At 44.7% G+C, this 13,572-nt stretch overlaps 1 protein-coding gene across 1 annotated transcript in view; it reads left to right on the top strand.

The window, feature by feature from the left end:
* Window positions 1–249: 249 nt before the first annotated feature.
* Window positions 250–13,572, top strand: part of LOC140211257 (uncharacterized) — a 63,493-nt gene continuing 50,170 nt past the window's right edge. The window contains exon 1 of the mRNA XM_072280934.1: window positions 250–261. The gene's annotated coding sequence lies outside the window, so the exon portion shown is untranslated. The remainder of the gene's footprint in view (window positions 262–13,572) is intronic.

Here is a 13,572-nt window from a genome sequence, read left to right as displayed (position 1 = left end):
GTGTGCTGTACTGTAATGTCTGTCTCTATGCCAACATGGGTGAATATGTGTCAGACGAAATCTTATCTGAGAACTGCAAGGTACTGTTCTATAGAAAAAACAAGAAAAGTAATATGATATAATTAGTTAATATGCAAAGTGGGGAATAATTAGAATAAATAGTCCCTGACTGTATCTGGGCAAACTTTTGAATGGCTGAGAAAGCAGATACAAAGGCTCACAAGATCCTGGAGTTTATAAATCGAGACTGAGAGTGTAAAAGTAAGTTACGTTGAAATTCTACTGGTTCAGCTTCAAATCCAGCAGTCACTTCTGGTTTCCACACTTTAAGAAGGAAGAAGGGAATTTAGAGAGCAGCTGAAAGATTGCTGGGGCTTAAGGGTGAAGATTTTCAGACGTGATAATTTGGAGGGGCTGGCTTTACTCCACTTGAAGCTGAGAACATTACATAGTCATAGTCATAGTCATACTTTATTGATCCTGGGGGAAATTGGTTAAGGAGCAACTGTAACTGGCTGCATGCACGACCGGCGCATGCACACTTACAAAGTGTTCTGAGAGAAATGTTTAAAATCATAAGGAACCTAGAAGAAGGGAAACTGTTTTGAAGAGCAGGAAACGAGAGGATGCACATTTAAAATGTTTGGTGAATGAACTAAAGGTGACAGAAGAGTTCACTGAGTTGGTGGTTATTAATGATAGTTTTCAGTAAGAAATGCAGAAGGCATTTAAAAGAGAAAAAAGAAATGTGGGGTAAGAAGAAAAGATTCGCTTTAGTTGTCACATGTACATTGAAATATCAAAACATATTGTATAGTAAAATGTGTTGTTGGTGTCAATGAGCAGCATAGTCCAAGGATGAGCTGGGGGCAGCCCATAATTGTCAACACACTTCCAGCACCAACTTAGCATGTCCACGACTTAGTAAACTTAACCCACATGTCTTTGGAATGTGTGAGGGAAGATAAGTCCAAGCAAGAATTAATTGGGTTAGTGATACAAAGAACAGCATGGGTTCAGTGGGCTGAAGGGCCTGTTCTGTAATAATACTAACATTCATTACTTCCAAAAATTTCCATAAATGGGGCATATTAATTTCTTACAATTCCATAAGTTTAAGGTGAATTTTGATTTGACAATTTCTGACAGATACTGATTTTGCTTTAAAATAATCCCCCGTTATCCATAACTGCTGGAGTACAATAACTTTTTCTCATGTCTATTAATCACTAATTAATTGAAAGTAATTGTTTGTGGAGCTTGAAAAGGCATCAGCAATATTCAGCTCTTCCATGGGTTTTCACTGAACCAAAGGCAGTATTGGCTGCACAGGCTGAGTGAAATATAGTGATAAGATGGGGTTCACATTCACCTTTGTTGGACAGAGCAGCAGATCATCTACCAGTATTGTAAACAATGTTGGGCCCCTTATCCAGGAAATGATGTACTAGCATTGGAGCAGGGCCACGAGAATGATCCCAGGAACGAAAGGGTTAATGAATGAGGAGCACTTGATGGCTCTGGGCCTGTACACTCTGGAGTTTAGAAGAATGAGGAGGACCTCATCGAAGCCTGTTGCATATTGAAAGGTCTAGATAGACTGGGCATGGAGAGGATGGTGGGGTGGGGGGTGTCTAGGGCCAGAGGGCAGCCTCAGAATACGTGGACGTCACTTTAGAATAGAGATAAGGAGGAATTCCTGTAACCAGAGGGTAGTGATCGTGGAATTCATTGCCACAGACAGCCACAGAGGTCAAGTTACAGAGTATATTTAAAGCGGAGATTGATAAGCTCTTGATTATTAAGGGTGTGAAAGGTAATGGGAAGAAGGCAGGAGAATGGAGTCAAGAGGAAAAATCAATCACCATGATGAAACTCGATGAGCCGAATGGCCTGATTCTGCTCCTAAGTCTTTGAACTTGTACATCTCTCCCACCTTCCCTTTCTACAGTGACTTGAGTACGTATCAGTGGAGACACAAATGTTCTGGATTCATTCACTTCTGCATATTAATCATTCAGGAAGTGGTTACTAAAAAAGGTGAAGTTGCCTCAGCCAGTTAGTTACTCAACAGGAAGCAACAGGCCTCACAACGCAGAATGAAAAAGAGGCATTCTCACAGGAAACATAAATCCTCAAAAATTACCATGGAATCACATGTGTTCAAACTGATCTGGTCGGGATCAACCACAACCTATATGTCTGTTACTGCAGGACTTTATATCACTGTGTTTGTCATTATTTTTGTGACTCGAAAAGGAACAGTAACGTCCCATTAGCCAGGTTTTCTGGTTTACATTTCACTTCTGGTAAAACAGTCTGCATTCCAGAGTCAACTCAGAAACATCAACTTCCTAACGAGCTGCAGCAACAGGACTTCGTGTAAGCTCATAATAATTATTTTAAACAATTTGTTGCATAAGGGCCATGCCATAAAGTTAGATACCCTAGAGCAGCGATTAGAGCCACACTATTACAGCTCAAGGCACCGGAGTTTGGAATTCAATTCCAGTGCCGCCAGTATGGACTTTATACATTCCCCCATGACTGCGTGGGTTTCCTCCGGGTGCTCCAGTTTCCTCCCACAGTCCAAAGACATACCAGTTAGTAGGTTAATTGGTCACTGTAAATTGTCCTGTGATTAGGCTGGGGTTAAAAAGGTGGTTTGCTGATTGGCAAAGTTCGTTGTGCCGGAAGGCCCTGTTCCACATTGTATCACTAAATAAATTAATAAGCTATAAATAAAAAGGGATGGTATCTTTCACCACTAACAATTACCAAAGTAACAAGCGGACCCGATGACACACAGAATGCAGAAATGACAGGCAGATATGTGACACAAAACCATGAAATTACAAGCAACTATGCAAACATAGATACCAGATATTAAACACATCACAAGTAGACACACTGACACAGAAGCTAAAAATGACAAGCAAATGCAATGACACAGAACCCAGAAATAACAATCGTAGTCAGTGACACAGAACCAAGCTCTACCAAATCCCTGCACTGTTATAGATGTTCATCCTGTCTGGGTTTTGAGCCCATCTGCATTGATTTTTTTTTATCTGTTTCAGCAGAGGTGAAACTTTTGTCTAACAGGGTTTCTTCAATGTTGTATTAGACATGAAGCAGACTCTGAAGCATCACTATGTTAGGCAACCATTCTGATTTTACGCATGGCTTACATACGGCCACAGTATGTTAAGGATATTGTTGACTCAGTTTTGCAAATCACAATCGTAATCCTGACTATAATTCAGTAAGTTGAATTTGTTGTAATATTAATCTGTGTCACCAGTCACAAAGATTATAATGATGTATTTGTTATTCTAGATAATCTAGCACAGAAAACAGCAGATTTATTTTCAGAAGCATCTTTCTGTCACGTAGTTTTGGGCTGCACATTATCACTTTTCTCCAGGTTCTGTTGATTTATTTTGGCTTTGTTTCAGTGGCTGGCAACAGTCATCAGCCCCTACCTGTCAGGTTCTGACAACTGGATTTTCATGTTCGTGGTTGCTAGGAGACCCTGGTGGAACCAGCTGTTCAGATAATGGTGAAGGCTGTGAGAAAGTACAAAACAGTAAGACTGAACAAAATGTCAAATTAACCATTTACTATCTAAGAGTGAAAGCAGACTGTTTTTAAAAGGGAGGAAGTAAACTTATTTTGCGGTCGGGAGAGAAAATGAGTAAGAGACAGAGGAATAGAAACATAGAAACGTAGAAAATAGGTGCAGGAGTAGGCCATTCGGCCCTTCGAGCCTGCACCGCCATTTATTATGATCATGGCTGATCATCCAACTCAGAACCCTGCACCAGCCTTCCCTCCATACCCCCTGATCCCCGTAGCCACAAGGTCCATATCTAACTCCCTCTTAAATATAGCCAATGAACTGGCCTCAACTGTTTCCTGTGGCAGAGAATTTCACAGATTCACCACTCTCTGTGTGAAGAAGTTTTTCCCAATCTCAGTCCTAAAAGGCTTCCCCTTTATCCTCAAACTGTGACCCTTCGTTCTGGACTCCCCAACATCGGGAACAATCTTCCTGCATCTAGCCTGTCCAATCTCTTTAGGATCTTATACGTTTCAATCAGATCCCCCCTCAATCTTCTAAATTCCAATGAGTACAAGCCCAGTTCATCCAGTCTTTCTTCATATGAAAGTCCTGCCATCCCAGGAATCAATCTGGTGAACCTTCTCTGTACTCCCTCTATGGCAAAGATGTCTTTCCTCAGATTAGGGGACCAAAACTGCACACAATACTCCAGGTGTGGTCTCACCAAGGCCTTGTACAACAGCAGTAGTACCTCCCTGCTCCTGTACTCAAATCCTCTCGCTATAAATGCCAGCATACCATTTGCCTTTTTCACCGCCTGCTGTACCTGCATGCCCACTTTCAATGACTGGTGTATAATGACACCCAGGTCTCGTTGCACCCCCCCTTTTCCTAATCGGCCACCATTCAGATAATAATCTGTTTTCCTATTTTTGCCACCAAAGTGGATAACTTCACATTTATCCACATTAAATTGCATCTGCCATGAATTTGCCCACTCACCCAACCTATCCAAGTCACCCTGCATCCTCTTAGCATCCTCCTCACAGCTAACACTGCCACCCAGCTTCGTGTCATCTGCAAACTTGGAGATGCTGCATTTAATTCCCTCATCCAAGTCATTAATATATATTGTAAACAACTGGGGTCCCAGCACTGAGCCTTGCGGTACCCCACTAGTCACCGCCTGCCATTCTGAAAAGGTCCCGTTTATTCCCACTCTTTGCTTCCTGTCTGCTAACCAACTCTCCACCCACACCAATACCTTACCCGCAATACCGTGTGCTTTAAGTTTGCACACTAATCTCCTGTGTGGGACCTTGTCAAAAGCCTTTTGAAAATCCAAATATACCACATCCACTGGTTCTCCCCTATCCACTCTACTAGTTACATCCTCAAAAAATTCTATGAGATTCGTCAGACATGATTTTCCCTTCACAAATCCATGCTGACTTTGTCCAATCATTTCTCCGCTTTCCAAATGTGCTGTTATCACATCCTTGATAACTGACTCCAGCAGTTTCCCCACCACCGACGTTAGGCTAACTGGTCTATAATTTCCTGGTTTCTCTCTCCCTCCTTTTTTAAAAAGTGGGGTTACATTAGCCACCCTCCAATCCTCAGGAACTAGTCCAGAATCTAACGAGTTTTGAAAAATTATCACTAATGCATCCACTATTTCTTGGGCTACTTCCTTAAGCACTCTGGGATGCAGACCATCTGGCCCTGGGGATTTATCTGCCTTTAATAACTTCAATTTACCTAACACTACTTCCCTACTAACATGTATTTCGCTCAGTTCCTCCATCTCACTGGACCCTCTCTCCCCTGCTATTAAGCAGTTTAGACGCAGAGCAGCAGGAATGATCACTAGGGAGATTATTCAGAGGAAACTTAACTGAACTCCAGTGCTTGAGTGCGTTCCTGCATACTCTATCTGAAAGTTACCTCAGAGCTTTATTATGCACCTCTTTTTATTCACAACAGGAGTTTTTCAGTATCCAGAGAACAGAAAGGAATTAATATTTGAGTCAGTGTCTTTTCATCAGTACTACCAGAACAAGAAGTGTTCTTGCTGATGTCTGCTGTCTATTTCGATTGACTTTTCAGTGCCACCTGCAGAAATATCATGCATCTGTCCTCTTGTTTCAGATTCAGATTTACTTATCACATCTACATTGAGATTTGCTTTAGCAACCAACACACCCGAGGATGGTCAAGTTGTGGGGAACCACTACAATCCAAAACCTTCTGTGATAGTCCAACGGTGTAAGTTTCACAGCCGTTTCAGGAAGCCAGGTCAGTCTGTGGCCAATTGTGTGGCCGAGGTTCGGCAGCTGTTGGAGCATTGTGATATCGGAGCGGTGTTGGAAGACATGCTCCATGATAAATTGGTATGCGGCATTAATAATGATGGCATACAACGCCGCCTGTTAGGGGAAACCCCACCGTTGACTTTCAAGGAAGCCTTAGAGATTGCCCAAGGCATGGAGATGGCTGCTAATAATGTCAAGGATACCCAGAAAGGACATGGGGGTCGCATTCTGCAGCAGTGCACCAAGTCAGGAGGGAGACTGGTAAACAGGCAAAGCGTGTGGAAGGTTTTTGGTGCGGAGGGACGCACAATGTAAATGACTGCAAGTTCAAAGACACTGTCTGCCATGCTTGTAGCAAAAAGGGACATTTTGCTAAAAAGTGCAGAAGTTCAAAGGGTAAGATTAAACCCGAGCAGGGGAAAGCTCAACAGGCTCGGGCAGCCACACACCATCTAGAAGAAACAGATGAAGAGGCAGCGTGTGCCTACAACATGTTTGGAGTGGAAACAGATGAGGAACCACCTGAACCATATTATGCCAGTCACTGTCAGGGGAAAGGACATTAAGTGTGAGATTGATTCAGGGGCTACTGCATCGGTCATTAGTGAGGAGACCTACAGAAGGACATGGGGGTCCGACCTGCCTCCCATTAGACCATCAAAGCTCAAACTCAGAACCTATATGGGGCAGCCCATACCTCATTTAGGGGTGTTATAGAAACATAGAAACATAGAAAATAGGTGCAGGAGTAGGCCATTCGGCCCTTCGAGCCTGCACCGCCATTTATTACGATCATGGCTGATCATCCAACTCAGAACACAGTCCCAGCCTTCCCTCCATACCCCCTGACCCCCGTAGCCACAAGGGCCATATCTAACTTCCTCTTAAATATAGCCAATGAACTGGCCTCAACTGTCTCCTGTGGCAGAGAATTTCACAGATTCACCACTCTCTGTGTGAAGAAGTTTTTCCCAATCTCAGTCCTAAAAGGCTTCCCCTTTATCCTCAAACTGTGACCCTTCGTTCTGGACTTCCCCAACATCGGGAACAATCTTCCTGCATCTAGCCTGTCCAATCTCTTTAGGATCTTATACGTTTCAATCAGATCCCCCCTCAATCTTCTAAATTCCAATGAGTACAAGCCCAGTTCATCCAGTCTTTCTTCATATGAAAGTCCTGCCATCCCAGGAATCAATCTGGTGAACCTTCTCTGTACTCCCTCTATGGCAAAGATGTCTTTCCTCAGATTAGGGGACCAAAACTGCACACAATACTCCAGGTGTGGTCTCACCAAGGCCTTGTACAACAGCAGTAGTACCTCCCTGCTCCTGTACTCAAATCCTCTCGCTATAAATGCCAGCATACCATTTGCCTTTTTCACCGCCTGCTGTACCTGCATGCCCACTTTCAATGACTGGTGTATAATGACACCCAGGTCTCGTTGCACTCCCCCTTTTCCTAATCGGCCACCATTCAGATAATAATCTGTTTTCCTATTTTTGCCACCAAAGTGGATAACTTCACATTTATCCACATTAAATTGCATCTGCCATGAATTTGCCCACTCACCCAACCTATCCAAGTCACCCTGCATCCTCTTAGCATCCTCCTCACAGCTAACACTGCCACCCAGCTTCGTGTCATCTGCAAACTTGGAGATGCTGCATTTAATTCCCTCATCCAAGTCATTAATATATATTGTAAACAACTGGGGTCCCAGCACTGAGCCTTGCGGTACCCCACTAGTCACCGCCTGCCATTCTGAAAAGGTCCCGTTTATTCCCACTCTTTGCTTCCTGTCTGCTAACCAACTCTCCACCCACACCAATACCTTACCCGCAATACCGTGTGCTTTAAGTTTGCACACTAATCTCCTGTGTGGGACCTTGTCAAAAGCCTTCTGAAAATCCAAATATACCACATCCACTGGTTCTCCCCTATCCACTCTACTAGTTACATCCTCAAAAAATTCTATGAGATTCGTCAGACATGATTTTCCTTTCACAAATCCATGCTGACTTTGTCCGATCATTTCACCACTTTCCAAATGTGCTGTTATCACATCCTTGATAACTGACTCCAGCAGTTTCCCCACCACCGACGTTAGGCTAACTGGTCTATAATTCCTCGGTTTCTCTCTCCCTCCTTTTTTAAAAAGTGGAGTTACATTAGCCACCCTCCAATCCTCAGGAACTAGTCCAGAATCTAACGAGTTTTGAAAAATTATCACTAATGCATCCACTATTTCTTGGGCTACTTCCTTAAGCACTCTGGGATGCAGACCATCTGGCCCTGGAGATTTATCTGCCTTCAATCCCTTCAATTTACCTAAGACCACTTCCCTACTAACATGTATTTCGCTCAGTTCCTCCATCTCACTGGACCCTCTGTCCCCTACTATTTCTGGAAGATTATTTATGTCCTCCTTAGTGAAGACAGAACCAAAGTAATTATTCAATTGGTCTGCCATGTCCTTGCTCCCCATAATCAATTCACCTGTTTCTGTCTGCAGGGGACCTACATTTGTCTTTACCAGTCTTTTCCTTTTTACATATCTATAAAAGCTTTTACAGTCTGTTTTTATGTTGCCTGCCAGTTTTCTCTCATAATCTTTTTTCCCCTTCCTAATTAAGCCCTTTGTCCTCCTCTGCTGAACTCTGAATTTTTCCCAGTCCTCAGGTGAGCCACTTTCTCTGGCTAATTTGTATGCTTCTTCTTTGGAATTGATACTATCCCTAATTTCTCTTGTCAACCACGGGTGCACTACCTTCCTTGATTTATTCTTTTGCCAAACTGGGATGAACATTTGTTGCAGTTCATCCATGCAACCTTTAAATGGTTGCCATTGCATATCCACCGTCAATCCTTTAAGTGTCATTTGCCAGTCTATCTTAGCTAATTCACGTCTCATACCTTCAAAGTTACCTCTCATTAAGTTCAGAACCTTTGTTTCTGAATTAACTATGTCACCCTCCATCTTAATGAAGAATTCCACCATATTATGGTCACTCTTACCCAAGGGGCCTCTCACGACAAGATCGCTAATTAACCCTTCCTCATTGCTCAAAACCCAGTCCAGAATAGCCTGCTCTCTAGTCGGTTCCTCGACATGTTGGTTCAAAAAACCATCCCGCATACATTCCAAGAAATCCTCTTCCTCAGCACCTTTACCAATTTGGTTCACCCAATCTACATGTAGATTGAAGTCACCCATTATAACTGCTGTTCCTTTATTGCACGCATTTCTAATTTCCTGTTTAATACCATCTCCGACCTCACTACTACTGTTAGGTGGCCTGTACACAACTCCCACCAGCGTCTTCTGCCCCTTAGTGTTACGCAGCTCTACCCATATCGATTCCACATCTTCCCGGCTTATGTCCTTCCTTTCTATTGTGTTAATCTCTTCTTTAACCAGCAACGCCACCCCACCTCCCCTTCCTTCATGTCTATCCCTCCTGAATATTGAATATCCCTGAACATTGAGCTCCCATCCCTGGTCACCCTGGAGCCATGTCTCTGTGATCCCAACTATATCATAATCATTAATAACAATCTGCACTTTCAATTCATCCACCTTATTACGAATGCTCCTTGCATTGACACACAAAGCCTTCAGGCGCTCTTTTACAACTCTCTTAGCCCTTATACAATTATGCTGAAAAGTGGCCCTTTTTAATGCTTGCCCTGGATTTGTCGGCCTGCCACTTTTACTTTTCTCCATAGTACTTTTTGTTTCTACCCTCACTTTACACCCCTCTGCCTCTCTGCACTGGTTCCCATCCCCCTGTAGTGAACTAAGTTATAAGTTATATGTGGACATTTCAGCCAGGGGTCAGAAGGATGAAGCCAGGCTAGTGATAGCTAAGGGCAGGGGACCCAGTCTTTTGGGTCGCGATTGGCTTCGCAAAATCCAGCTAAACTGGCATGAAATTAAGTATGCACACACGACGGAGGACATTCTGCAGCGGTACAGTGACGTTTTCAGGGATGAGCTAGGCACACTGAAGGGTGTGACAGTGAAACTCCATGTCGACCCTGAGGCTACACCAGGTTTTTTTAAGCCCAGGTCGGTGCCCTATGCCATGAAAGGCAAAGTCGACGAGGTGTGGGAATGTTTACAGAGGCTGGGCAGTATTGAGCCCGTCCAGTTTTCAAGGCGGGTGGCTCCCATTGTTCCAGTTTTGAAGGCAGACAAAACGGTGAGGATAAGTGGGGATTATAAGTTTACGGTGAATCAGGCTGGAGGAGTACCCATTGCCACGGGTGGACGACCTGTCGGCGGCCCTGTCAGGGGGTAAGCTGTTCACAAACCTGGACATGAGCTACGCCTACCACCAGCTGCTGCTCGACAAGGATTCAAAGGAGTACGTCACAATTAATACGCACGAGGGATGATTCAAGTACAATCACCTGGTGTTTGGAGTGGCGTCCAGCCCTGCCATTTTCCAAAGGACAATGAACACTTTGCAGCAGGGGATTCTGCACGTAGCAGTGTACCTTGATGATATTTTGATCACAGGGGCTACGGAGGTGGAGCATCTGGCTAATTTAGGACGGGTGCTGAAGAGGCTCTCAGACGCAGGGCTGCGGTTGAAACGTGGAAAATGTGTAGTCCTGGCATCAAGTGTGACACAAGATCACAGCTGAGGGGCCTTGCCCTGTGGAGGACAAAGTGAGAGCTATTAAGGAGGCCCCAAGCCCTCAGACCGTCACAGAACTCAGATCATTTTTGGGCATGGTGAATTATTATGGCAAGTTTTTCCTGACCTGTCAAGGGTTTTGACCCCACTGTATAAGCTGCTTCACAATGACACTAAGTGGCAGTGGGGTGAAGAGCAGGAGAAAGCTTTCAAGGAAGTGAAAGAACCCCACTCAGCAAAGCTGCTTGTTCACTATGACCCAGACAAGGAGATCACCCTTGCATGTGATGCCTCGCCCTATGGAGTCAGGGCAGTTCTTTCACATGTAATGGAGGACCGTTCAGAGAAGCCTATTGGTTTTGCTTCATGTACCCTGATAGCTGCTGAGAAGGGATATCCACAGCTAGACAAAGAAGGTCTGGCCATTGTTTTTGCGGTCAAACACTTTCATCAGTACCTTTATGGACGCGTATTTACAATTTATATGGACCACAAACCACTGATGAGCCTGTTCAGTGAGACTAGATACATCCCATCGCTAGCCTCAGCCAGGATACAGCATTGATCTCTTACATTGTCAGCCTACCAGTATAGTATAGTGTACAGAGCGGGTGGGGATAATGCAAATGCTGATGCACCGAGTCGACTACCTTTACCTGAGACACCTGTTACTACATATGTGCCTCCAGAGACTGTGTTTTCATTGGAGAGGCTGTCAGAGACACCTGTAAAGGTGACCCAGATCAAGCAGTGGACAGAGAGGGGCCCAGTCCTGTCCCAAGTCAAGGCTTTTCTTTTACAAGGTTGGCCCAGAGTCATGGAAGGAGAGGAACTGAGACCTTATGCCAAACGCAAGACAGAACTCAGTCTGCAGGATGGCTGCATTTTCTGGGGGGCGAAGATCATTGTGCCTCCCCCTGGCTGTTCACAGATTGTGGAGGAAATTCATGAGACTCATCCAGGAGTGTCTCGAATGAAAAGCCTTGCAAGATCCTGCGTTTGGTGGCCAAGAATGGATCAGGATCTGGAGAACAAGGTAAAATCATGCACGCAATGTCAGACTAATCAGAATATGCCACCACCAGCTCCCTTGCACCCATGGGAGTGGCCAGACCACCCCTGGTCTAGGCTACATTTGGACTTTGTTGGCCCTTTTATGGGGCAGATGTTTCTTGTAATGGGGATGCACATTCTAAATGGATCGAAGCTCACATCATGAGCAACATCACAGCCCCCTCAACCATAGACAAACTCAGGCAAGTGTTTGCAGTCCACGGGTTGCCTGACACTCTGGTCACTGATAATGGCCCGACGTTCACCAGTGAGCTGTTCAGTGAGTTCATGCAGCAGAATGGCATTCATCACATTCGGACGGCCCCTTTCCACCCAGCCTCCAATGGTTTGGCTGAGCAGGCTGTTCAGACAGTGAAGGCAGGCTAAAGCGGATGATGGGACTCTCTTAGCATGCGGCTTTCATGTTTCCTGTTTAAATACCGCCTCACGCCACAGACTACGACTGCCCACACTCCAGCAGAGATGCTGATGGGGCATAGGCCCAAGTCAAGATTGGACCTGCTGCGCCCGAACATGAAGGCAAAAGTGAGACAGACTACTGTGGAAGCATGTCCACCAGTGACTTTGCCAGAGGGCGAGACACTGGCAGGGCGGTCGGGGTCCCCTGAGGAGGATGGACATTCTCACACAGACGCACAGACCCCTCTCATGCCCCCAAAACCAGATCCACCCAAAACACCCTCACCAGCGGTGCCTGCTGGGTCACCGGGGGTAGTGCGCAGATCACTGCGCACTCGTAAACCTCCTGACAGACTGAATCTTTGACGGGACAGTTCTTTTTTGTTGTTGTTAGATTGAATGTTGAATCTGTCATGTTTTCCAGATGTTTTGTATTGATAAACTGTTGCTGAGATACTAGTATAAGTTTTCAGGGGTACGCAAGTTAATAACACCACTGTTTTTATTTCCTAGCTTTTACATTTGGGGATGTTGGGTTTTAAAGGGGGAGAAGTGTTGTAATGTCAGCATTATTAAAGGTAAGTTAATACTAATTAGGATAATGGGGAGTTTACTTCCGGTGGGCTTTGTATATAGTGTTCCTGCATTGCTGTACGGGTTGTGAAAGCCTCCACATATACATAACGGTTTTGACATTCCAGATAAAGTGGTTTCTTTGGGCATGAAGTTGTCAAGTGTGCCTTTTTCAAAGTAGAAGTTACCACAGTTAGCTAAGCTGTTGTTCTGGAACACGAGTTAGGGGTCTGCAGTGTGAGTAAGGAGTGTGGCCAAAGCTGAGGGTCCAAGTGCAGTAAATGACGGGGTACAGGTGTGAGGCCAGAGCCCAGCTGTGAGGCCAGAGCCCAGGTGTGAAGCCAAAATGCAGGTGTGAGGCCAGAACCCAGGTGTGAGGCCAGAACCCAGGCGTGAGGCCAGAGCCCAGGTGTGAAGCCAAAACGCAGGTGTGAGGCCAGAACCCAGGTGTGAGGCCAGAGCCCAGGTGTGAGGCCAGAGCCCAGGTGTGAGGCCAGAGCCCAGGTGTGAGGCCAGAGCCCAGTTCTGGAGTTCTCATACATTTTCCAGTCTACTTAACTCTGCCAGTTTCACTGCAAAATTACTGTGTGAAAGGTTAAGACGATTAGATATATGTATACTAGGGTATTAAGAGGAGTACTATCCAATATTCTAGCAAATCTGCTAGTCTGGCACCTCGAGAGTCCTGAGGGTACTGGTTATTGGAGTTTTACTGTTCTTGACTTCTCATCGGTATTTAACTCAGCTTCAAAATTACTTTAAGCAATCCTTCTTGATAATGATGGACCACAAAACTGTACTGAGAAGCTTCAGATGAGAAAAGCAACTTATAGTTTCCTTCTGTAACATTCAAATTACACAGGAACATATTGAAAAAGATCTCGCTGTGAAGAGTCCCCAGTCACCTGTGACTTTGCAGCCCCTTTTATAAGACTATCTACAATTCATCCAAATTAACCTGTTGTGAAATCTTTTCTGTAAGCTTATTTTTTTTTTACAGAAA

Source organism: Mobula birostris, chromosome 16 (genome assembly GCF_030028105.1).
Source record: "Mobula birostris isolate sMobBir1 chromosome 16, sMobBir1.hap1, whole genome shotgun sequence".
Lineage (NCBI taxonomy): Eukaryota > Metazoa > Chordata > Chondrichthyes > Myliobatiformes > Myliobatidae > Mobula > Mobula birostris.
The sequence above is the reverse complement of the archived record's forward strand: the minus strand, read 5'-3'. Positions and strand labels throughout refer to the sequence as shown.